Below are 27,399 nucleotides of genomic sequence, written 5' to 3' on the forward strand. Positions count from 1 at the left end.
TCTTTAGGATTTTATTTATTTGACAGAGAAAGAGGAACAGTGAGAGAGAGAACACAAGCAGGGGGAGTGGGAGAAGGAGAAGCAGGCTTCCTGCCAAGCAAGAAGCCTAATGCAGGGCTAGATCCCAGGACCCTGGAATCATGCCCTGAGCCAAAGGCAGAAGCTTAACAACTGAGCCACCCAGGCGCCCCTGGAATACACAGTGGTTATACGATAGCTTCGGGCACCAAATTCTGCTTGGCTGGCTGGGGCACGTTTCTTTTGTTTTCTTATGTGTAAAATGAGAATAATAGTAATAACAACTTCCCAGGGTCCTTGGGAGGATTAAATAAGTAAATAATATCAATTAAAACAATACATATGTGTTTAGAAATGTACTTGGCTCAGAATAAGTGCTCAACCAAGCTAGTATTAGTGCTATCACAAACACAACAGATCGAAGGCAGAACGATTCCTTTTACCCCCAATACCTTAATTTGCTCTCTTCATAAACCGTTCTGAGTGAATAATACTGATAACCACTTACTTTGTTCAGGGTGAAAAAACAGAGATCATTCTTTGCTCTTTTCCCCCTCTACAATGTCACCCAATCCATCAGGAGTTTCTATTAGCTTTACCTCAGAAATCTATACCAAACCTCACCACTTTTCACCACATCATCTTCTAAATTGTAGCTCAAGCCACCAACATCTGCTGTGTCTCCAATTCTCCTCAATCACTCACAATACAGTCTCCTATGGAGTGACCCTTCTACAGTGTCAATGCAAATATATCTTTCCACTATTTAAAATTCTCCAGTGGATTTTCATTGCAAGAAGAATAAAATCCAATCTCGCAAAGTGTTCTGCAAGTAAACCCTGGTTGGGAACCAGCGTCTCTCCAAGGAGACCTCAGCTCTTCCACTGTCAGCAAAACCATTTGGACCTTTTTTTCTGCCACTCAAACAGGCCGAAAGATTTCCCCTGTCAAAGCCTTTGAATGTGAAATTAGTCTTTCGAAATGTAATCTGAAAGGACAAATACTATATATCTGGATTCTGGTTGCTTCTTTAAAAATCTGATGAAGCAAAGCCTTCTGCCTCAATATTACATTCCTAGACCTAACCCAGCACATATTGTCACAGTCTTCACTGATTTGTCAAAAAAAAAAAAAAAAAGAAAAGAAATTTGGTGATTTTTGGTACGTTTTCAAAATTCCAATGGAGAGAAGCTTTCTGATCTTGAATATTTTGTAAATTCCAAAGCGAGATGCCTGATGAGAGCCTCATTTTTTGGAGACTTGCAAGCAAGAGAGATCTCAACAACTCAGGTCCCTTTTTTCCCCAAAGGGACAAAAACATGTGCCGTGGCAGTGGGCTCTCTGGGGAGCCCGCAGTGACATGGGCGGTTGCTTTTCTCAGCTGGTGTGGGAGGGAGAGGTGGGCAGGCACGGAGGCGCGTCTCTCTGTTGGTGTCTGCAGACGATGAGTGAGCTCCAAACATGTACAAAGGCTGTGGGATGGATAGAAGAGATGCCAGTACTGATAAAATAAACAAACATATTGAGATATTGAGAAAGAACTAAATGCAGTTATCAATCACTGATTGGTGAGATAGTATACTTGATAATTGATAGATTCCAAATATCACGAAAAGTCACTCTAAATTGTATTGCCTGGTATAAACTATTCAGTAGTTTTGTTGTTATTTTTGTTACTTTTATTTTTTTGCAGACTTGTTTAGATGTTTGAGTAATAACTGTTTCCTGCTTCTTTATTGACAAGTGAAGCAGAAAACTTTTTCAGGGCATCCTGTTGGGGTCTCCCTCTCTTTCTTCTTATTTTTTTCCCCCTTCAGAATAACTTAGGCACAATTCCTAAAAGAACACCAGTTGGCCGATTTCCATCTGGCATCCTTCCCCTCTTATTTTCACTGAAAAGTGTGGAGTCTAGTTTTTAATGCTATTTCTGACTAAATTCAAGCTTTCAGTTCAACACCCATCCTCCCCCTGTTTTTCATATAAGCAGTTACCTCTTCTTATGGGAAAAATAAACATAACTCCGGACTCTAACCGAGCAGAATCAGATAAAAACAAATTGTAGAAATATGGGCTTACTAATTTCTAGTAATCTTTTGTAGGCTTTGGAGTACAAATGTGTCATGTAAAAAGTTCCGTCTGTGCAGAAGAAATTGAGTGTTTTACACACAGATAATTAGAAAATTGTCAAGACATATGTTGCTTTTTATAAACGTTTTTGTATTTATTGTTTTGCAGATGATACCCAAAAATTATCATAGCGCTGAATTATGAAAAACCTCTCAACTTAGAGGTCTTCATCAATGACTAATTGCTACTATTTGTAACCACTTTAAAAGCAAATAAAGCGCCCATCTGGTAATTCTATTAATGGTTTCTATATTAAATGGCTATTGGTCCCCAAAAAGAAAATATGCAATTATGAAATATTCATATTCCACTCACTCTTGAAAAGCTTACAAATGTGTCTGGGAAAATAGAGTTTATCATTTCTTTTCTCATTCCCTATTAAGCCTCTAACCTCTTAAAAAATCAAATTGGATTAATGATGTAGCTACATATACTCAATAAAATGGACAATTAAAGGAATTATCTAAACAAATTAAGGCACAAAAGGAATGTTCAAAATTAATAATTTGGGTACCAGTATTAGCTCCCCTCTTACCCCAATTCTCTGTGTTTTCTGCTATAGAACTCGCAGGCCTTGAACACCCAGGTCTCCGCACTGAAAATTGGGAAAGGGAAATGCTAGGTCTGATCCTACTAGTTTGAAATTCTGATCTGGAGCAAAACTTTGCCTTTCTCTGAGTGGTCAAGTGGGAAGAACCTCTCTGCTAGTCTTCATTTTTTTAAACTTTTTAAAATTTTGTAAACTGAACAGTTGACCGTTTTATCTTCACATTTCACAATACAAATGAAAATTGTTCTTTCTTTTTCTTTTCTTTTCTTTTTTTCCTTTTTTTTTTTTTTTTTTTTTCTTTTTGGTCCTACTAACTCCTCTGCAAAAACTATTCTCTCTTTGATAGGAAAGAGGGAGCAAGTCTTCCTTGTCCTGTTGTTAGAAAACACCCAAGGTCAGAGCACCATGATCTCCTGGGAAAGTAGAACAAGTAATATAAAATGGGTATAGGGACTCTTGGGTGGCTTAGATGGTTAAGTGTGTGCCTTCAGCTCAGGTCATGATCCCGGGGTCCTGGGATTGAGTCCCAAGTAGGGCTCCTTGCTGAGCAAGGAGTTTGTTTTTCCTGTCCGTCTGCCCCTCCCCCTGCTTTTGTGTGTGCTCTGTCTCTCCCCAAAAAATAAAATCTTTAAAAAAAAAAATGGATATAAAGAGATTCCCGTCTCTATCTGTCTACCTGAGTCACTCCTGGCCAGGTGGGTATCATCACGGGACAGGTGGGAGGTCTCATCACTGGGGGCCTTGGAGTCATTGACATGTGGCCTCCCATAGGCGGCCACATTCCAGGAGCTGGTCCCACTGGCATTACCCGCAGGATGTTGCCATCATTGGCATCATGGAAGGGTCCCCTGTAGAGGGTGCCGGGATCATACCAGCATGAGGAGCCTGGGGGACTGGGCGCGAGGTAGGACCATTGTCCCTGCCGGAGGAGGAGCGATGATAGAGTAGCAGATCTCTTTTCTTGACAAAATGCAGTGGTTTTGTTAATCAGGCTCTCTGCCTGCTCTTCCATCTATCTGTTCCTGATATTAGGCTTTTGCATTCTCTTTGTGTTTCCTACCACGGCAGTGTGTCTTCATCACAGAATGAGACTCACGGGTGAGGTATGTGATGCAGTAGTCACCGTACAACTGAGGCATCTTGCTCTGCAGGCTGCTGGCCACTCCGTCCCGCGCTGCCCGGAAATGACCTCTCCGCTAGTCTGGCTAGTCTTTAGTGCTGAAGTGACGAATTAAAGCGATGAAAAAATGTGAATGTGTTTTGTAAAAGTCAGTCCCTTACAGAAGGCAGAGATGGTTATCACACGTCGGTTTCTGAAATAAGACAATCTTTATTGTCCACCTAGCCTGAAAGATCTTCTCACTGAGGAGGAAGAAGGTGTAGAATTGCTCTAAGTTTGCTTTATTCTAAGCTCTGGTCGCTTGGAGGTTTGTGAATATTCACCAGCCTTCCCACCTCCTGTGGCTGGAGGGCTTTTGTATGGACCCATAGGGAGAAACCAATTCTCCTGCTTGCCTTCCTGCCTTTGATCTCCTAGTGACCCTGACCACAGAGGCAGAGTGGGTGGATCTGGTTTACATTATATATAAAACAAACCATGCCCCTGCTCTAATGCTCTAGCACCTTTCTGATTTTGTGATGCCATCTCACGCCTCTTTGCCTTTGTACATGCCTGGAATGCAAATTCTCTTTTTCATTGTTCTTCAGTATGTAGCTCAAGTGTGTATGGTAAGATTGTAAGTCACTTTTTTTTTCTTCTTTATTCTTTGCTTTTTTAGTTCTCTTTTCATGACTTTTATAGTTAAAAATGTCATTTGATGATTTTATTAACTAAAACCTGAAGTTCCTCACTTGCAGCCTGAATCAGAGTTAGGAGCCCCTCACTTGTTTCTCTCGTATAAATGTTCTCCCCTCCTGATCATCCTCTAAATGTAATGCAAGGGACTGCCTGTCTCACTAATCTGAGATTTGCTGTAACATATCCTTCTTCATACCTGCTACGGTATCTGTAACAGACATTTATTACATGTCAGTGAAATGAGTGAGTGTACAAATAGTTTATTTTATTTTTAATGATTTTTAACATTTTTTTGAGAGGGAGCAAGTGAGCACATGAGTGGAGGGAAAGGCAGAGGGAGAAGGGGAGAATCTCAAGCAGACTTCCCACTGATTGCAGAGCCCGTTGCAGGGATCGAGCTCACATCCCTGAGGCCATGACCTGAGCCAAAACCAAGAGTCAGACACGGAACTGACTGAGCTACCCAGGACCCCCTGTAGTTTACTTTATTTTATTTTTTTAAATATTTTATTTATTTATTTGACAGACAGAAATCACAAGTAGGCAGAGAGGTGGCGGGGGGCGGGGGGAAGCAGGCTCCCCGCTGAGCAGAGAGCCCAATGAGGGGCTTGATCCCAGGACCTTGAGATCATGACCTGAGCCAAAGGCAGAGGCTTTAACCCACTGAGCCACCCCGGTGCCCCTGTAATTTATTTTAAAGTACATATATTAAATACCTAGTAATTAATAGATCTGCAGTTATCCCATATATAAGTTCTTAATTTCTTTTTGTGCTTTTATAAATTCATTGGAAATAAGTGATAAAAATAAACTTTATCATTATAACATATATACAAATATATAATAAATAATTGATGCAAGCTCTTACAAATTATAATTTGAAAGACAACTTTTCACTCTGTCAGTTCTTTTTTGTATTTTCATCTTGTGACCTATGGCTAAACGTTAGCAGTCAAGGTAAAGACACTATAGCGTTATAAGGGCATGACTCATAAAATCCAATGGTGACTCTTTGGAATGGATTACCACTAGGGATAATTTCTATTTGGCCCTTTCAAGTCAAATCTGAGGTTGGGGCAACTGAATACATTTGAACGACAATCAAAAGCTTCACACATTCCTCTCAATGGAAAGGATGCTGTACTCTCTACTTGAAAGAATATTTCTTTCAGAGTGGTAATCAGTGGTGTCTGGTATGAGTTTATAAAGATAAACACAATTTCATTCAGTTTGAATCAATAGATACTTATTATATACCAAATAATTTATGAGTCTGTAGCTACACAGAAGTGCATAAGACCTTGGGCCTTCTTTGAGGAACTTATAAGGGAGGTAAAAAATATAATCAATTTCCTTTTAAGAAAGGGTGAAATATTGACCAGCAATATTCCACAAACATTTCTTAGGGGCTGCTCTTTGCTTGGCACAGTGATGAGTACCAATAAAATGCTTTAAGGATAACATAGCATAGAATCTTTAACTCTGGCATGGGGGAGGACATTGAGGTAGATTTGTCTTTCCTTGGGCATGGCCGCTAAATACTTTGGACCCACAATACTCTTAGGAACCCATGACAATGTTTTCATTTCTTTTAAAATCAGAAGAAAAACAAGGGCCTTTTAGGTCAAATAAAATGTTTTAATATGCAATATTAACATATTCATCTTTATGTCAACAGTTATAATATATACTTAGTGAGATTTTCTAATGATGAAATTGTTCCTCAAAGACCAAAGAGCCTAGAGTCCATGAAATTCACGCTGGCTCTCTCTGGAGGCAATTAGAAACCAGAGGAAGTCAGGAAAAGATTTAGAGAACTAGCAGTGGGCCTTGAAATAATAGTACCATCTCACTAGGTAGAGGACAAGATCAGACAAAGCCGAGGCCCAGGCTTGCAAAAGAGTAGAGTGAAATAATTCATAGGTGCACAAATCATGTCTCCTAATTAAAGTTTTCAGTTCAGTGGACAGAGGCAAGTATATGCAAAGGACAAGTTAGGTAAGAGATAATATGTGCCTCTTCCAAGAATGGGGAAGATACCTGCTTCCGGATCTTTAAGATTCCTGAGAATTAAAAAGATTTTAAGAATTTAAGATTTATGAGAATTAAAGCTTTAGAACTAGATGCTCAATTTTCTGGTCCATGACATCTGTTTAGGTGTAGGGTGGGTGGTTGTATGACTTGGAGACTGTCTTCAAGCCCTAAAATCTTTCCTTATCAGTACCTATGAATTTATCACTCTTTGTTTTATCATTCTTCTTATACATTTTGGGAATATTACCAACACCATAACATCTCAAAATTACATTTAAAATAATGAAATCACCTTTGCTTTAGAAATTCACACAGGATTACTTGAATACTCTAGTCAAAATATGAATTCTTATGTATATTGGGTACAAGTGTTTACTGATAAGTCAATACAATTTCTAGGGAAAATTCAAAATCCAAATTTGACATGATTCATACTGATGAATTCTGTTAAACTATTTTCAAAATTTTAGAGCATAAGGTAAAATTTCAGTCTAGCATAAACTGTTGTTTTTATTCCATTCCAGCTTTAATCAATTCCTTGGAGGATATGTTTTCCCCTCATTTTCTAAACCCTATTCTCAGTACTCTCTTTTCTTTCCCCTCTCATGTAAGGAAGGGAAAACATAATTCATGTAATTTACTTTGAGAGAATAACATTAAGGCTACTTACATTTTTCTTCTTATTATAAAAGTGAATAGTAGGTGAGCTGATGAATTTCATTTTTCGACTAAGTAAACATGCACATATTAAATTCTCTGTCATAAATATAATCAGGCCTTTAATTAGAAAATGAAGGAAACATAATTCTAAGCATTATGAAGATATATTGGGCTTCTGGTGGTTAACACATCTCACATGAGGTAACTCAATCAGAATCCTGTACTCTAGCTCTACTCTGAATAGAACTTTGACGTATCTATCATACTGAGTGTGTAGGAGAGCCAAAGGGCTATGCCATTTTTATGGTGGGTGATAGCATCATCTTCACTAGAGGATACTATAACCTCCAATGAAAAGGTAGTTGGACTGTTGGTTATTGAAACCAATGTTTTTAAGCATGGAGAAAAATCTAGTGTTTAAAACATTTTTTCATTTGTTGCATATTTATTTGCTACTCTGACATTTTTAAAAGGGAAGCAGACCAAGGCATTACTAAAATTGAACTATTCATTTTGGGATGTTATTCATTGAGTAAGTTTGCAAGAATTCCATCAGCTTCTGGTTCCCTCTAAGTAAATGTCATTTGTTCATTTAAGAAAGTATGCTAAAGATAAGGAGTGTAGGGCTGAATAAGGCACAGTGCCTGTATTCAAGAATTTTATAGTCCTAATAGGGGAAACAGAAACACAATGGAAACAGTATGATATCTCTAATACTGCATCCTATAGTGTAGAGAAACGACTCTCAACGCAGGTTTCCAGAGCAGTGGAGTAAATTTCACCTTGTTTACATTTTTTAAGGCACTGGGTTAATTTTTCAAAGTCATATACCTAGATTTATCTATGTCTGAACTTACCATGAAATTTTAACCTCTGCTGTGTTATTATTTCTCATATTTGGGTAAGCAAATACACTTAATGTCACAGTTTTTAATGACCTATTTTTAGATATTACCTATTTTAAATTTAGGTAAATTTACTTATAGTACACACAGTTTTTAATTACCTATTTTTAGATATTACCTATTTTAAATTTAGGTAAATTTACTTATAGCACATACAGCTAATGTTTACATATGCATGTAAATATCTATATTTACATCTATATTGCCTATATATTTTTACATCTTATAGATTTATTTATATATATATATATAACCTATTTATTTTTACCTATATATTCTTACAACTATAGGTTATGTGGGTGTACATATACTAAGTGTGTAAGGCATTCATGTATATATGTAAAAGGAGTAGGCCAATGCCATTTTAAATAACTTTGAACATTTTGTCATTATGGTTTTCCAAATTTTTCTGTAAGATTTAATTTCACACAAAATCCACAGTAAAAATTTCAATAGTCATATGAATTTCTATTATACACTCACTTAGTTATGATTTTCCTTAGTTGATTTCATTATTCCGTGAATTGTTTTAAAACAGTGTGAAATGCAGCAGTGTCTCGGTTTTATTTATTCTTTCTTCTCTGAACATCATTGTCAGTGGTACTTTTACCTTGTCCTAATCTATAAAATTATTTCCTTTACCTACTTAATTTTCTTTTTTACAAGGAAGCCCTTTTATATTTAGAAATCTCTGTTGACTCTTGTTTCATATTCATTGGACTGTGCTTAATAGCTAGTATGAAGACATATGGAAACAAATCACGTGGGTCCTATCTCCTTGTGAAAGATAGCTAAGGCTTAAAATACGATATAAGCTTTATGTGAATTTATTAACTAAATATATTCTTTAGGCTTTGCAATAAGTTACTAGCTCTTCATATTTAATTCCCAACATAAGGGTAAAAGAGTAGATTAGAGTCTATTTTTTCCATAATTTTTATTAAAACAAATGTGTTAATTAAGACTCATGAATTTAGCATCTGCTTTCCTATATTATGTTTGTCGTGATGAGAATGTAAAAAATAGTGTAAGACTATCTCTGTACTAGGTGGGCTTAGAGAGTATAGCTTTGAGACAGATTAACAAGCATGAAATAAATAGCACTATAGTAATAAAATAAACTTAACTTGTAAGTTATAGGAAGACTATAAATATATACATGCATTTTTATTTGCTAGAGCACATTATATATATTTATATGCTATACATGCATTTTTATTTGTTAGTACAGATTATATATATTTATATGCCTGTGCATGTATATATAAGATATAATGAAAAAGACAGGGAAATATATGCAGGATCTCACTACAGATAGAACTTGAGAGAAAAGGTATGAAAATGGCTTCATTCAATGTATTACTAAGCAGACCTCTAAATTACATAAAGTATCCTGATTAATTATTAATTATTAATTTGCAATGTTTTGTAAATGAATCAGTTGTTTTGTTTATCCTCTAAATATATTGTTTGTCTTCCTTTATAGGAAACTCAGAAAAATACATCCAGTTAAGTTTTGCCAAATGGGCTTCAAATGTATTTTAAAATATATTATACACATTTAAAGAAATTCAAATGATGTCAAGTTCTCTCTTGAGTTTTTGTATAATGCTGCTAGTAGCATATTTTGCTTTAAGATATATTTTCAGTTCCAAAATCCCTGAAGTACTCCTCTCCTGCAGTGACTGACTTTGCAGAGAATGGTTAAAGAGGAATTTAAATTTAAAAGGTGCAATTTGAAACACATTTTCTTGTGTCAAGTTTTGACACTGACCTTTTAAAACATGTAAGCAGGGACTTTCCTCTTTAATTATGTTGCTTCTTTTAAATTAAATCTACATTGCAGTTCTTTACAAAATAAAATAAAAATTTAGAATGAGATATATTTTACCTCTCTTAGAGTTGGGGAGTGGGAAGTGCCTATTTCTACTGGGAATTCAGAATTATTTTTGAAACATTTTTTTATCTCTTCATTTTGGTAGTGGAAGACAAAATACTTTGGACAAGAACATTTGTTCTCCAAACCATGAAAATTTACAGAAATGTATACCTGCCTCTCAAGATAAGTTTTATTAAGTGAATTTAAATCAGGATTTTACTATAAGGAGTTAGAAGAGGGAAAAGATACTAATAGGGCATTCATCAGAAAAACCTGGGGAAGGTGACATCTTTAGAGTTTCTCTTCGGTGTTTTTATTAAAGGCCTTTTGTTTGCATTTAAATATTGAAGAACCTCATCAGTCTACTTTACCGTGAGTTAGCAGAACACTTTATTCCTGCATCACTTTTCCAGAAAAACAATGAGCAAACCAATAGAGTTTAGATTGGCTAAATTAAGACAAGTTATTGGCAATACTGCCCATTCTTAGATATTAGGTTATTTGGCTGCACAATCTCTATTTTGAGAAAATTTATAGAAAAAAAAAATGCCTCAAGAAAGACCATGGCAGCTGTGATATAAGAGAATCTAGAACTATAAGAGAATCTGAATCCATGCCTGATACCACTTTCTCTATTATGTAACATCTTGAAGCTTCACGTTTTTCATCTGTATTTGTCCTACAGGATTTTGTGAGGGCTCGGTGCAATATGGTTTCTGAGACTTTTACTCACAGTGCTTAAAAATTTTCTATCCTTTCTTTATGTTTCAGTACATTGAGTAGTTATATTATTTTCGTATTTTAAATTGAGTGTTTAGGCCTTAGTTTAATTATTAGTGTATTCTAAGGAAAAAGAGGCTGCATGATACATTAAAAAAAAATTGGATTTCAGATTTTCCTTTTGTCTGCATGTATCTGTTTTATGAATTTCATTCAGTTAGTGTAGAAAAATAGATGTAGGAATGATATAAAGCAAATATAGGAATAGGGGCTTATATAATTTGTTAAAGAAGTTGCAGTTTTAAATCCCACATTGGCTTTTCCCTTTCAATCTGAGTATTCAAACTATGAGAAAATTAACTGGTCAGTGATTACATTTTTTCAGGACTCTGGAAGTTTTGTTAAAAAGCTTTTATTGTTTTGTTTTGTTTTTGTACAGGAGCGTGCATGCTGTTGCATTGTTTTGTTTAATTTTCTGTTATCTCTTCTGCATGGTAAAAAGTGTCTAAAGACTCTTAATTAGTCTCCCTGTTTCTAACCCTGACCCCTGCTGCAATCTATTTTTAAAACCATAGTCAGAGTAATTCTTGCAAATATGATTCAAATTACTCCTCTGTTCAGAAGCCTCCTGCGACTACCCGTCTCACTTCAAGTTAAAACCCAAAGCTTCAAGACCATGCATGATCTGACTTACATCTCTAAAGACACCTCTGACCACATTCTTCTCACTCAGGTTCAGCCACACTCACCTCTTCCCTGTTCTTGTGACAAGGCCAGGTTCACTTCCTCCTCAGAATCCTTAAATCTGCTCTGCCTCCTGGGGTGTTTCTTCCAAATTCCCACATAGCTCAGCCTTTTTCCTTCTGGTCATGTGAGCAGTGAGGACTTCACTGCCCTATTTTAAATAGCACTTTCCTCCTGGTCCCAAACAACCCACTTTTCTCCTCTTCCTTTTGAACCCACTTGGGATATGTATGTACTTATGCATGAATGCAAGTATGTATATAAGAATCGTGTGTGTGTGTGTGTGTGTGTGTGTGTGTGTGTGTGTAGAATACTTACAAAATAAATTTGGCTCATTTCTCTCTCACTCTTTGGAATGTAAGTTTCAAGCGCTCTGGAATTTTTGTGTGTTTTTTTTTGTTCACTGCCATATACTTTGTATCTATGGCAGGGACTAGGCAAGAGTGGGTACTCATTAATTTGTGTCCTGTTGGAAAGGAAAATTATTTAATGTCTTGAAGTCTTCAACACTTTTTATATCAACTGAAAGGAAGGCTTTGGGACTCACAAAGTGAGATTTTTTTTATCTTCTTTTTTCCATAGCTCGAGACTGGCTATTGTTAATTCCCCAACACGGGGTGATTTCTTTCTGCAATGAGAGAGCAGCCCTTTCCCTTTGAGGAGAACCCAACAATTCCATTTGTCATAACTTATTTCATATATATGTGTATGTCACCAGATAGCCATAGTAAGCTTCAGATTGACCCCCACAGAACTGGCCAGTTAGGACTTCCTTACTGATAAATACTTTGGGGAGCATCTGTCTAATGCTCCTGGTTCAGACCTACCCGCTCTTTCTGGTAGAGTCAAAATCAGAATCTAGAACACCAGTTTCCCAGGACAGGTTCTTTTCAATATTTGGAGCTTAATGATCTCAGGGAACCAAGGAACCCTGAAGGAATAACATGACTAACAAGTAAGCATGACAACACCTGGAAACCAAAGGATTACTGGCAGGAAAGATTGCAAAATGGAGCCCAACAGTGAGATTTATAACGTCTTCTTCTTCCCCTCCATCTATAGTTGTAAAACTTAATCTTATTGATTTTTACTGTAATTATTTCTATTCCTAACCATTTTGGGTTTCTATCTGCTGACTGGAAAAGGAAGGGCACTTTTCAGAGTACATCATTCCTGTTGTCACAGGATGAGACAGGTGGCTGAGCTATGGCCCACAGAACACAGAACATTAATGAGTGGGTTTTTGTTTGTTGTTGTTTTTTTCCGAAGGTGATGTGTTTCTTGTTCTGTATGAAGATAGAGAAGCCATGCCTCATAATGGATGAGCGCTTTTAGAAATTTCCCATCAGATATACCAAGACCTTCGATGTAAACTGTTTTCTGGGGAGCAAAATTAGTATCAAGAGGATAAAAAGGAATGATGGGGAGTCCATGTCTGGCTGTCTGTACTGATGCCTTGAATTAGAGATTTAACTGGTTGTTAGGGATGTGCTTTTTTTTTTTTTTTTTTTTTAGATCACTTCGCTATGCCCTGATTTAAATGTATTACATGAAGTCTTTATTTAACTACACACACACACAGACTTTAACTTTTACTTTAACTAACTAACTATATATATATAGTTAGTTAGTTATATATATATATATATTTATATATATATATATATATATATATATATATATATAATGTACTTTTTCATTCTCTTGGGATCTGATCATGTTTGGGTGGATTGTGTGATTAATTAAGTGCAGATGGCTTTGTGCTTATACAGGAATCTCACATTGTTAGGGGGAAATTGAATAGATAAAGTAAAAATAGACTCTATTGCTGTTTGGCTAAGGACATGTTAAATGATTCATCTTCAGATTGTCTCTCCCTGCCACTAATTTGATGGGGGTGTTATGTTATGATAGTTCCTTGAATAATGAAGCTAAACTGGGTTATGAAATCATTTATTTGGTGAATTTTGCTTAAATAATTTTCAGTATATAAAACTTTTCTCTAGCAAGGTATGGTGAATAAATGCCTGTAACTGAGCTTGACCCAAGAGCTCATCTCTTTTTGGAAAAGAAATCCTCCAGAAAATTATTTGAAAGATTTTTGGAAGGGGCTGGGGCTGAATTTGGGGAATGGGGCCTTTTCTGCCTGGAAGTGAGCTTACCAGAGAGAGTTTTCCATAAACAAGTTGTGTGTGAATAAAGGCTGGATGGAGGCACAGAATCTATCAGCAACACTCTCAGTCTTTAAAGTGTGCTCCAAATATATTAGTAACATTTTGACTTCTCCTAAAAACACTGACCACAACAATTAAGATAGTAAGAGTACTAACAGGTTGAGATTTAACATTTAAAATAATACTCTTGGAATTATTCTATTAACAATTTTAGGTAGCTTGAAAATAGGAAAATCTTTTATTGAAACAACAATAATGTAACAACAAATAAAATAACACAGAATAGAGAAAAATATAAAATAATATGAACACATTCAAAATAGACCCAAAGTTGCAAAAAAAATATAACATATATATATATATATATATATATATATATTTTTTTTTTTTTTTTTTCTGTTGAGGGAATGTCTCTATGTATATAAAAGCCCCCCCAGAAGCACCGTGAGTCCTTAGTTATCTTTGTTTTCATAATTTTGATTCAGGCTTTTTTTTTTCTTTTAAATGAAAACAGTTCTCTTCGCATCCTTGAAGGCTATCTAAAAAGTGACATATTAATCTGAACGATTCCTCATATTTGTTTGTTTGACACTGAAAAAAGAACGTTCTACAGGCAGTCGTGTATTTGACCATCACTTGCCTATGAAGAACCATATGGGCCACAACACGTGAAATATGACAGATCATATTCAAATAGATTTAAAAATAGTAATATATTATTCTGATGAGAAATGGAGCCTATTACTGTGAAAAAAAACTTCTGCTAAGTAAACAACATGAGTTTTTTTTTTTTTTTTCTTAAGGAAGAAAGAAGTTTTGAGATTATGTAAATGATAACCAACTGCACCAACATATCTTATGTAAAAATGGCTACCAGAATATCAAATTTGCCGTTCATTTTGAAGCAAATGGGGTCGTAGGAAGGAACACATTGTAATATGAATGTGGACATTGTGTAATATGAATGTGGACATATGAATTTGGCAGGTTTGCAAAAACACAGCCGACTCCGGGGATTTCCTGGAGATGACACATGAAGGAATGTAATGTTTATAAAGAGGAACAACAGTGAAGAGAACTCTGGAGGTCATTACAGAGTTTTGCAGGGTTTATTTAAGTCCATGTTCCCACCACTGCTCTCCTCACAGCTCAATATATATCTAGGCCTCATTAAGAAAATACATGTATGGACCAATGCTTAAGTTTTGATATTATAGCCTCTTTACGACAGTGCACATTCCTCCAGGAAGCATTTGGGCTAGGATCCATGAATTGTCACAACGTGAGATTGGCACCGTTAGGCCATTTTACAGATGAGGTTAAATAACTTGCCCTGTGACCTTGGAACTAGTCAATGGCAGCACTAGATTCAAACTCAACTCTGTCTGATTCCAAAGACCAGGTTTTTACCACCCCATCTGCCGACACTGGGAAATCACCCAAAGTGATTTCTCTGTTTTCTCAGCCAAGTGTGGGTCCAAAATAAGACTTCCATCCCTTTCCTTGTAGTTTTAGGCTTCCAGAGGGGCTGATGTTATGCAGGGGAAAGAGGTCAGCCCAATCTCGGTGTCTGAGGAGAAGGGGGTGTGTAGTTCCACATGTGCCCTTGACTCATGTGTTTAGTGTGTCTCTAGCTTGGCCCATGTTCAGAAAATACAAATGTGGCTGAACTGGTTTAGAGATAAAGCCAACGACTGCAGCCTTCCCAAGGTCTAAGTCAGATGCAGGGCATAAATAGCCCTGTCCACTCAAGAGTTCTCACCACTCAGGTTGGCCTGAAATATATATAAGAGAACATTCCTCTGCTGCAAATACACTTGTCTTCTTAAACTTAAACAGAGAGACAACTGTGCTTCTTCTGGGATTTCCTTCATAATTTCCAGTGACAAGTGACCTGTGTTCATGGATGCCCAGGATATCCCCCATGCTGGTGCCATATGCATGTATAATTGCGAGACTTTGAATCTCCTTATTTATACCCAAACCTATCCTTCTATGTGCAGTGTTATTGTGTCTAGGAATATCAGTTGAAATGGCTTCTGCATACTGATGTAACCAGAATAGAAACAGTGGGAAGGATAAAATGTGTATCCCAGAGGCACTATTCCGAACCTTGTGAGCTATGTTCCTTGATGCTCGGTTTTTATTAACGGTTAAATTAAGAGTTAGATAAATCGAGTTAAGCCCCATCATGAAACAGCACAGTAACTAATGATGGCAAAGGACCGGTGTCTCAGATATTGGGTGATAACGTAGAGTAAGTTCTTAAAGGGCAAGCCAGTAACCAAGAGTATCTTCTCTGCCAGGCATGATTAATTAATCTCTTTGGTAGTGACGTCTTGGGAGGGGCCCTTGCCGCCCTCACACCCAACCCAAGCAAATTCATTTTCAAAGAGCACCTGCTTTTACATTTATTTGCAGGGATCTTCTATTATTTAATTTCAGTTTTACTCAAAATAATGGGGGGGTCGGATGTTATAAATGTTTTACGGTACAAGCCAGTGACTGCTAGGCTTGGAATGTCACGCACCCCATCCAGAAACATTTTCTCATTGTTGTATTGCATTGAAAGCCAAAGCCTGGCCCAGACTAACAGTGAGCTGTGTAAAAGGTCAGGTGTTGTGTTTTCATCTTTTGTTTGTGTTATTATTTTCCTGGCTGATAAATGGTACTGTAAGCCTTAAATAGCTATTTTGCATTCCTATGGGGATACTGTGTGCATTTTTATGAATCCATCTTGGCTTACTTATTTTGTGCTTCTACCTCTTTATATTAAAATTTTATATTTTCAGTGAGACATTTCAAATACGTGGCTTTTAAGCGTCAGTGCTTCTTGTGGTCATTGCACAGTCACTCTACTTTATTACAGAGTGCTGATGAGCACCTACAGGACGATGGCCCGAGGTTTTAGGAACCTGGCATTACTCCTGGTCTAGCTCCCAGTTGTGTAGAGAACCTCTGTGACCCTCATTCCTCCAGTGGTAGCAGAAGCCCTTAGAAAGAGAGTGAATAATTAATTCTTTTTAAAAGCTACAGAGTCCTTTTCTTGCATTCCTTCCCTTCATTTGCCTGGCTTTACATTTTCTACAGGAGTAAGAAGAAAAACGAAAAGTAAGCGTTACATAACAAAGATCCAAGCCTTAAAGCCTGGATGTAGTAGTAGAAGGCAGTACAGCCATGCCTAGAAGTGAGCTTCGGACTGATAGTAATACGGTGAAGAATTTGGTTGCAGAAAGTGATATTTGTAGCAAATTAAATGTGGTGACTGTCCTGAGCAAGCTTTTGGGCACACTTCTGTGTGACCGATCTGATAGATGGTTAACATAATTAACCATGTTGGATTTGATGTCGTGGTTAACTTTCGGCCAACAGAAAGGTAGAGGCGTGTTTCAGGTGTCCTGATTTATCTCTCTTATTGTGGTTGCTTTCTCCTTACTATCTTCGTATTCCTTTCAGTCCGATGCTCCCGTCCTTTGGTATTTTTCATAGCTTGACAGGCAGCAGTAATGGTTCTATTAGCTGTGGCCAATCTGCTGAGCTTGCTTTTTCCAATAAGCATGTCGTCACGGGTACTTTTGTGCAGTTCCTTATTAGTACGTGCCCTTTACTGACTCTGCAGGAGCCATCACCTAGAATTAAACATTTTCTGCTAGACCTGTCCTTACTCTGTGCAAAATGATTATAGTCCATTATACCACCTTCTTGCTGACAGCCAGATACTGCTGAGATTACAATAACGTCCCTGCAAATTTAAATATGATGCCACCCGGGTATTTCAGGGTCTTTGATAACGAGAACCATTTTAAGAACTGACTTTCAGAGAACAGAATGTGATAGAGACTCCTTGAAATCATATTATGGAAACTCCTGGTTCCTATTATCTTGATCCTATCAGGAGCTAGCATCTTGATGTTTAGAGTAGTTGAAAACCTAACATACCCAAATGATCGCAGAACAGGATAGACTTACTCAGAACAGGTCTGAGTTAGTCTATGCTGCCTCTGCAGAATGAAAAGCACCCAACTAAAAATGACAGATTCCAATTTCTCTAATTTTAGGGTTATCATTTACATGTCACTCCAAAAGTGTTTTTTTTTCCCCCTTGTTTTGTTCAGCAACAGCAGTTTCCTTTTATTTTTTGGCAAATTTGGAGTAAAGAACCCAGAATCTGGAGTGGTCCATAAGTTAGGAGAATTACTGAGAAAGATTAGTCACAGCAAAGTCAGGGCCCCTCTTTAACCTCCTGAGCCACCCAGGCGCCCCGTAATCAGGGCCCCTCTTGATGGCTGTCTGTCTGATAGTACATGATTAAAATGAAGTGTTTTTTTTTTTTTTTTTCCTTCTCTCATATACATGCTTCCTCCTTCACCATCTGGGTTATCTTTCTCATTTAGCTCTTCTTTGTGAGCATTAGAAGCTTCATTCTCTTTTCTCGGGGTCATTGCCCACCAAGTGTTCTCCGGGTCATTTGCCTGTCAAGCTTATGTGTGTTCTTTGTCCATTTCAAAGAGTGGACAGAATTACACTACATGCTCTGAAATCCAACTTCATGTTCTCTTGGGAAACTTCAGATTGTGCTTGTGGTATTTTGCAGAGATACAGTAAAAGCAATTTAAAGAAGATCTTTTTTTCCTTAAAAAAATGAATAAACAGAATTGTTGCAGTGCTTCTGTGTAAGGATGGTGTATCTTGTCTTTGTAATTCAAAGTTACTGAAGGACCAAATGGGGAGATATTGCCTTGCCTTGGGTGAGGGTTCTGCTCCAGATAAGAAAGGCTTTCTGACCATAATCAAGAGTAAAACTTTATAATGCAGAGTAGGAGGAAACAACATAAACACAGTTTAGGAGCACAGAGATGGCTTTGAACTCAGGTTTCCGTTGAGATTAAGGAAGCTGAAGTATAGGACAGAATATTAGGGGAGGGTACTGGGATGACAGGTAACTTGGAGCCAACTGAATACCATGAAAAGGTGTTTTGACTTCATCCTGCAGGAAACAAGAAGTCACCAACAGGTTAGAAAGTGTAATCACCTGATATGTGTGTTATAGGAAGATAATTCTGGCAACAGAAGGATTGGGGAGGCATATGTAAAGATGAATAGATAGAGTTCAGTGAATAGATGGGGACATGTTGTGTTCATGAAGGTAAAACCATAAAGGTTATTCTGTGGTTCCTATCTTGGACAATGGACTAGACAGGGATGCCAATAACCGAGATGAAGAGGACCACATTAGACATGAGGATCTATTACCACTGCATTTCTTTCTCCCTCTACTTGTTCGACCTTGTTGAATCATGTCTGGAACAAGACATATTATTTATGTGATTCATTTTCAATGCTGACTTGGAGAATCTGTGATAGGAACCAGAAGACTATCAACAGTGTTGTATTTCCATGTAAGGTAGCCCAATTTCTAACTTGCACTTTACAGAATGTTTGTGTATAACTAATCTTTCCACTGGTTTTTCCTTCTCGGCTGTTAGTTCCTTTTTAGTGTATTGCCCATGGATCTTTAGGGATCCTATGATAGGCCAATGCCACATTAAAATTTAAGGCACTACTTCATCAAAACCACATGTTTCATTTCCTGAGGGTTGTCAGCAAGCCAGGGAAAAGAAAACATGTCAGATTTGTATTGCAGTTGTTGGTGCTTCTTTCTTAACTGTTGTTTTATCAGGATGGTGCTTCTGAGTAGCTGCTTCTCCATAGAAGCCCAAAGAACACATCCAGCAACAAGGAAAATGTCAAAACTTCCTCGGGAGTTTTGAGAAAGAGCTACAGTGGTTTAAGTGCTTAAGCTCTTGGATCATCTCAAACACATCAAACAATATTAACATGCTTTTGTGTGGCTATGTTTTTTTTTTTTTTTTTTCTTTTTAAAAAATTACAAAATGGCAGGTCAGACTAAGCCAAACATTGACTGGCTTTTTGAATTAATATTAAATGAGATGAAGTGACTGCCATACCTTAAAATAATAAGGCACATGACTTGGGAAAATGTAGAATTTTCCTCAAATTTGGCTTCTGGTTTATATCTGGCTAGAAAAGCTATTATTTTCTTCTGTCTTCCAATCTGCCCCCCCCCCCAACGTCACTCCCTCCCTTCTTTCTTTCTTTCCCTTCAAGCGTTATTGCTATATCCTTCTCGTTATTCATGCCCCATCGATGGCTTCACTCTGAGCTGACCATTCTTTAAAACCTAATGGCAAATCTTAAGGTCTACTCCATTTCGTAACCACATTAAAAGCATGGAAGCACTATCATGTATTTATTTATTTATTTATTTAGAGGACCTATATTGAATTTAGATTCATAAATATTCATTATGGATTTTTTTAGAAGGGAAGCAGAACTCATAGTAAGGCAGCAGATTGTGTCATATTATGGCTAGAATGCTCTGGGACAGGGATAATCTACGCAAATAAAACAAATGCATTGAACACTGAGACAGATTGGAACAGCACCTTATAGGAGTAAACGTATGTTTTTAAAAATGCATCACAGCAATACACTTTGTCAATAATCCATTATTAGGGCAATCGAGCCTCTAGCATATTCAGTATATTAAAAGCCATTCCGGAGCTTATTCCCGTCATGCTCCACTTTGGGCAATATTGACCTGTAGCATCACACTTGGAAATAAGAACCTGAAAGTTTCTTTCTTTGGACCTGTACCCAGAAGTGGACACATCCCAACCAAGAATATGTAGAGATTTCCAAATCACCAAACACTGTAGACCGTATGACTTGGAGGAGGCTGTTGTCAGAGAAGTCTTAGAGGTACTCTTATCCGATTTTTTATTATTTTCAGAAATTTGAATTTTCAACTTGATTTCCCAGCGTTACTCTAGATTTTTCTCTTATTTATCCCAGTTCTAACAGTCGGTATGTATATAATCAATGCAAATACATTTCTACTTTAGTATTAGAAAGATAAAAGCATAAAGAAACTTAACATACCCAGCCCAAATAAATTTATAGCTAAACTTTTTTTGCATGTTTAATTGTTTTAAAATTTAAAGATTTAATTAATTAATGTATCTGTCAGAAAGAGAGAGAGAGAGAGCACAAGCAAGGGGAGCAGCAGGCAGAGGGAGAAGCAGGCTTCTGCTGAGCAAGGAGCCCAATGCAGGACTTGATCCCAGGACCTGGTATCACGACTTGAGCCAAAGGCAGATGCTTAACTGACTGAGCCACCCAGGCGTCCCTGGTTTTAAATTTATATCTCACTTTCTTATAAAAGCTTGTGAAGCAATTTATATGCTTACTATCCAATGCTTACTTTGTGCCCACTATTGTTTTATTTTATTTATTCATCAATACCACTTTATAAGAAGTCACTGGAATTCCTGTTTCAAAGCTAAAGCAACTGAAACTCAGAGATGTTAAGTAGTTTTTCCAGAACTCAATGTTAGTACCACTCACACTAATAGAACTGGAGCAGAAGTCCAAGTCTGTAAAGATGGTAGTATTTATCTTCCCCAAAGTACAAAAATATGAATATAGGACCATCAAGGCAGAAAGAGTGGTCATTGGTATGTAAGTATTATCTACTCAGGAATAAATTAGAGGATAATTAAACTGAACCGATATTTATATCTTTAAAGTGTAAAATATTCAATGTATGTCTGTTAAATTTTTAAAGTTTAAACGTTATCATTTACATCATCTTCCCAAGATGATCAATCTATATGGGCATTTGTCCATCTACTGTGCATGCGCTGTGTGTGGATCAGTGTAGGAGAAGACTGTGTGACAGAACGTGGTTTGGATACTCAAGAAGCCTCCAGTCTAGTATGTGGACATTTAGAAATTCTGGAAACGTCTTAGAGGAGGTGTTTCGGGTCAAGTTGTTGAAGGAACAATCCCTGCATATCTTTGAGAAGTAGCAGAGCCTAGTGGTTAAGCATGGTTGAGAATGAAGGTTTGGAGTTAAACTGCTGGTATTTAAAGTTTTGTTCAACCACTTATTAACTCACGGTCCCTGGGAGTTCCTTATCTCTCTCTGTTTCCATTACCTCATCTGTCAAATGAGAATACCAAATACAATCTATTTCATAAAATCGTTTCACAAACACTTCTCGAGCAGTTTCTGTGCGCCGTTGTAGTGTCCTAAGCGCTCTCCAAATTTTAAGTTATTGAATTCTCAGAAGCGCTAGGTAGGTCCTATTATTGTTCATATTGAGAGAATAAAAGGAGCTGATGTGTAAAAAGTATTTAGAGCAACAACTGGCACATAGTAAGTACTCAATAAATATTATCTGAAGCAAAGAAGTAAGAGAAAATATTGGAAGCAGAGGAAATGTCATGTTCATAAGCTATAGAGACTAGAGTAAATACATAATATATCCTTGCTGAAGCCACACTCATGAATTTGGTTCTGGTGAGCAAAAAAGAAACTCTCGAATGGAATATGGTTCAATGACCTTAATTTCAATTGTCAATATTTGAGATATGCCCAGTTATTTACATTTTAGTGACTTGAAAGTAGTGCCAATTATCTCATTTACATTTTTCTTTTTGGTTAAGTAGCTAATCTACATTGTGAAAAGATGTGTATTCATCATGGAGTTTTATAGCAATGTGAAAGACAACGTCATGAAAAAGATGTGACTCATAGATGCGTGTTTTTTGGAGTTAACTCTTGGGGATTGGGGAGTGAGTGATTAAAGTTGCCAACAAAAGTTCCAAGAGCCTAGTCTCTAGTTAGAGTGGCTTTTTTAGAGTGGCTGTTCACTTTTCTCTACCCACAATATACATATTTACTATTATGTCAAACTCTGGGTACCCAAGATATTTCCTGGTTTGTCTGGCAATCACAGGGCTCTGTGTACAGTGTCCCTTAACCCTGACCCTGAGTTTGTGTGCGTGTGTGTGTGTGTGTGTGTGTGTGTGTTTAATACCATAGATAATCAATAGCGACATTTAATCAACAGGTTTCTTATTCATTTGTAATAGTCATTTGACTATGTTTTATAAAATTTCTTATCGTCTCTGGGTCTTGTGTGAACTTTTTGAGTGTTTCTATTGTGATTTTGTTGTTAACTAACTTGGACACGAAGTTTGACGCCTGAGTTTAGTCCAGACCTAACCCACATATGTGTGCAGATGCATGGGAATCTGCTATTTGTTTTGTGACTTCATCTTTTCAAACTGGAGTAATCTGTCCAGCTGCCATTCTGTTCTGTTTAGTTCTGGAGGGAAAGAGGGTTGGGAGGAGCTGATACGAGGGATTGAGTGTGTTGAAACAGAAAGGAGTCTAGCCAGGAAACCACATTATAGGCAGGAAGAATGGATGTATAATTGCATACTCCATCCCACAAGCATTAATTAAATATCTGATGTAAATCAAATACATATAAACATTTAAGTGTGGAAAATTGTCCCTTCATTTTCCTAGTTACCAAACAAGTACCTGGATGTATACAATAGATCAAGAAAGCAAACAGTATAGATTGGCAGAGAGAAAGTTCAGGGGTGGTTTTAAAATCTTCCAAATTGTAAATGAATCTGGAGGGTAAAATTTCAACTAATAAATCGGATTTTGCTCTTCAGAATTAGAGTGGTTAGTAGATAGAGTATCAATATATTCACACTTAGAAGTGACAACCTGAGCCCACAGATGTCGCTTTATTTCATGAAGCAATTGGCAGCAGTAAACTAATGGATATCCACAAAGTACTTCTTCAAATGCCAACCGTCAGAAATAGTCTCAGAACTCTCGTAACAGTAATAAAGGGTAATTCCTCTACAGCGAGGGGTCTAGATTGAAATCTAATCACATGTCATAATTTTAAATAGGTGAGAATATTACAGTACTATCTACCAGTCTACGTTTTTAATAAACTGGGAGAAAAAAAAAAGAACCAAATAATCTGCATGATCCACAGTTTTTAGAAATATGGCTACTAAAATGTAGGGACCTTTATCATCTCATTGCACACAGTTTTCTCTAAAAGAGAAGAGGGATGGAAACACGTTGATGATATATTGTCATGTGGACCATTTTATGGCCTGCATTCTTTATGATATGACAGTTGCTCCATTGACACCATGTTATTTATTGGCTAGCAGACCAAATAGGCTAGTAAATCATGACTGCGTGTCCAGCCAATCAGAATCCCCCCCAGTTTTGTGACGTGCTAATTTTTTTAAACTTATTTATTCTGCTCCCTTTCGTTTTTCTCTTTGTCAGTCTCTGTTTTATAGCAGTCTTTTTTTAATAGACTCTCATCCCGAGACGTTTTAAAATGCACCGCATGTCAGATCCAATTCAACTATGATACCTAAATGCACGTTATTTAAATTAAATATGAATGCTTTGAAAAGTGTATACTTATATCATAATTGCCTGAAACTACATTTCCAGATTATGTACGTTGTAAGCTTGAATCTTGTCAATGTATTCAAGACCCAAAGTTAGGTTTAAAAAAACCCAGAAAATAAATTATTCATATCACATACGTCTATACATCTGATAGTGTAATTAGCAATCAAAAGTACTACATATGGTGATGTAATAGAGACATTATAATTTTGTACATCCTGCTGTTGATGGATTTAGGTACCACATTTTGCACATTTTCTATTTCATTATTTTGGACTAAAAAAAGATAGAAATAAAATAACATATTTTCTTTATTTTGGTTCCTTTTTAAATCATTCCTCATGCTTCTTTTGCTTTCTTTCTGTGTCTGGCTCTCATTCCCCCAGTTTAGGTAGGACTTGTTTTTCTTTATTTCTCTTTACTATTTCCTACTCTGCAGCACTAATACTAAATAATAACAGTAGAAATCTTGGGTCCAGATCTGGGGGGGATTGCAGAGGTCATTGGGGTTATTTCTCTGCTTTTAGTTAGCTTTCAAGCTATTCCAGAATGAGAATTATTTATGTTTTTCTCAACATCCCTATGAATTTCTTGTATTTCTCAAATGATCTTTGTTCTTATTTTTCTAAATGTTTTATGTATTCCAACACAGCTTTCTCTAGCTAAAATAGTCCTCTCTAAATCTTATTTCCTCATAATGCCTCCAAAATTTCAAAACTTTCTTCTCTTCCACTCATTTCACTCTATTTACTAGATACTTGAACTTTGTTAAATGCAGTAAAAGTGTAATTGCTCTTAGTAAAGTGAGAGCATTTCATCAAAATAATCATTCTGAAAGTATGCATGTTCAGGGATCTCACCATTTCATATTTCCCCACAAGGGGACTTACATTAGTGACTGCATTTCCTTTGCTGTCATTTGCACGGCTAGATCTCTCTCGTGCACCCATTCTGTTATCTATGATATTTTAACTTCCTCTCCAACTGACCAGATGTTACTCATCACCTTCTTCCACTCATGCCCGGGCAATTAAAAGAACAAAGAGAATCAAAATTGAAATTTAATCATATAAGAGAGTTTTCGGTTCTATGCTGCCATCTTAAGAACTATTCAAGAAAGCAAAAGGGGTATGGACTTGATTAATTCAAAGAACTGAGTTCAAATCTTGATCCTGGCATTTAGGAGCTAAGCGATGAAAATCTCTGCTGTTAAATGGATGTTAACAGTTTTGCATTAAGTAATGTAAGTCCTAAACTGAGTGAAGTATATAATTTTCATAGAATTCTGGGCACAAGTTCCTAGCATAACAATAGGGTCATGGATATGACTATGCCAAGAGATTTTAAAAACAAATTTTCTCCTATTATTTCAGTGGCTGGTAAGATTATTTTTAATTGATTGATTAAACTAAAACCAAAACCAAATATAAAACATAAGGGCCTCTACTCACTGTGAACACCTCCCCTCTCAGGCTGACTCCGAACCAAAAAGAGATGGATTAGAGTCAAACTCAGCTACCGTTTACCTGGTAAACGGTAGGCTGAGAGAAGGCCCATTTCCCTTCTTCCCGGAGGGAACAAGTCTAATCTGTGTAAAATGGAAGTGAAACACCCACCCATAGGGTTACTTCCAATACTGCCATCAATAATATCTCTTTGTCATGCTCTACTAGGAAGTGTTCTTTCTGCTAACGAATTCTGTCTCTAAAATTAAAATTGTACGGATGGTTCATATTTCAGATGTCTTATGATTTTCATATTAAACAAAATTTAATATATGCTCCTTCATTGAGATCTAGCCACATATGAATCAGTACTTAAGGGTTTTGTCATTTTAGTAAACACTCCAAAGTGGCCCTTCAAAAAAGCACAGTAACTCACACATGACTAAAGGAGATTTGTTAAATTTCTTTTGAGAAAAAAAAAATACAAATTTATTCACACCTAGAAGTGAGTTCAGCATCGCAAGTTGAGGCAGAATTGTGAACTTTTGCTTTTGCTGTGGTTGAATGAAATTGGATGTTGGCTAAAAATGATACAACCTATAATAACATAAAAATAGATCCTGTGACTCCACTTTTGGAGAATTTTCTCTCACTTATCCATCCAGCTGCAGCAGGAACAGTGTTTAACTTCTAGACTCCTGAAAAGTTGTTTTTTTTTTCTTTCTTACTTTTATGCAATTAGGTATGTTATGTGTACCCTGAAATTAGCTATCTTTGTGGGCATTGGCTGATTCTTGGTTAACGATGTGATGTCATGTTAACTAACAACCATGAAGCCTGTTGCTCTTTTTTTGATCAGTGTTCAAATAGTGATTAGAAAGCTCTAATGATTCCTGATCACAAGCCTAGTATTTCTGAATCTGACCTTCCTACCCATCACTACCATTACTAACTCATTTGGTGATTATCTCATAATATTGTTGTTAGGAGTAAATAAAATCAAAGTACAAATTCACCCCAGTGTGTATATGTGCACACATGTGCCTGCTTAAAGAAATTTCCAGCCATCCATTTATTAATTTAAATCAAGAAATATTGATGAGTCTGCTGTGTGCCAGGAATTGTCATACCATGGATATGAAGATACAAATAAGGATGCAGTCCCTTTCCTGCAGGCTGTTCCTGTCTAGTGAGTAAGACAGATAAGGATATTGACAGATAACAATATTGGCTAAGGATATTGACTAATGTGATCAACACAGTAATGGAGGAGTAGATTCAGTCAGTAGAACCATTGTGGAAGGTCAACATTTTCGGTCTAGGTCAAGAGAATCAGACTTTTTGCATTTTCTACCACAGTGTATCTGTAGACGAAAGGTAGAAGCTTGTTGACATCCAGTGTGGAGGGCAATTCTTCACTGATTCAAGCAAGAACAGCCTATATTTTTGAGGCTACTTACTGAACTTCGAGGGGAGATAGTCTCAATGCTCAAAAGTATATCTGGAACACGTGTGGGTGTGTGTGTGTGCATGTATGTTTGCACACACATATAGATAGATGTCCTATTACTTTCCTAATGCTGCTGTAAGAGTTAACCACAAGCTGAATGTCCAACATCCCAAATTCATTCTTACAATTCTGGATGTCAGAAGTCTGTAATGGGTCTCAATGGGCTAAAATTAAGACACAAGAAGGGATGATGGATTCCTTCCTCATGGCTCTAGGGGAGGATCTGTTCTTGCCTTTCCAGATTCTAGCTCCTGGACATATTTCCTGGCTCAGAGTCCCTTCCTCCATCTTCAAAATCAGCAAACGACAGTCCATGACCCTGGCACTGATGTCTTCTGCCTCCTTTTTCCACGTGGAAGAGACTGTGTGGTTACCTTAGCCTACATGGGTAATCCAGAACAATTTCCTCTTTTACAGTCAGCTGTTTGGCAACCATAATTCTGCCAGCAACCTTAATGTTACCTTACACCCAATGACATATTCATGGATTCCAGGGATTACAATG

The 27,399-nt window shown here is 36.9% G+C and overlaps 1 protein-coding gene and 1 pseudogene across 9 annotated transcripts in view; one reads left to right on the top strand and one right to left on the bottom strand.

Moving 5' to 3' along the window:
- PCDH7 (protocadherin 7) overlaps nt 1-27,399 on the top strand; it is a 415,361-nt gene that overhangs the window by 82,005 nt on the left and 305,957 nt on the right. The gene's annotated exons all lie outside the window — the stretch shown is intronic.
- On the bottom strand, nt 3,294-11,553 carry LOC116584965 (annotated as a pseudogene).

Source organism: Mustela erminea, chromosome 2, assembly GCF_009829155.1.
Source record: "Mustela erminea isolate mMusErm1 chromosome 2, mMusErm1.Pri, whole genome shotgun sequence".
NCBI classification, from domain to species: Eukaryota; Metazoa; Chordata; class Mammalia; order Carnivora; family Mustelidae; genus Mustela; species Mustela erminea.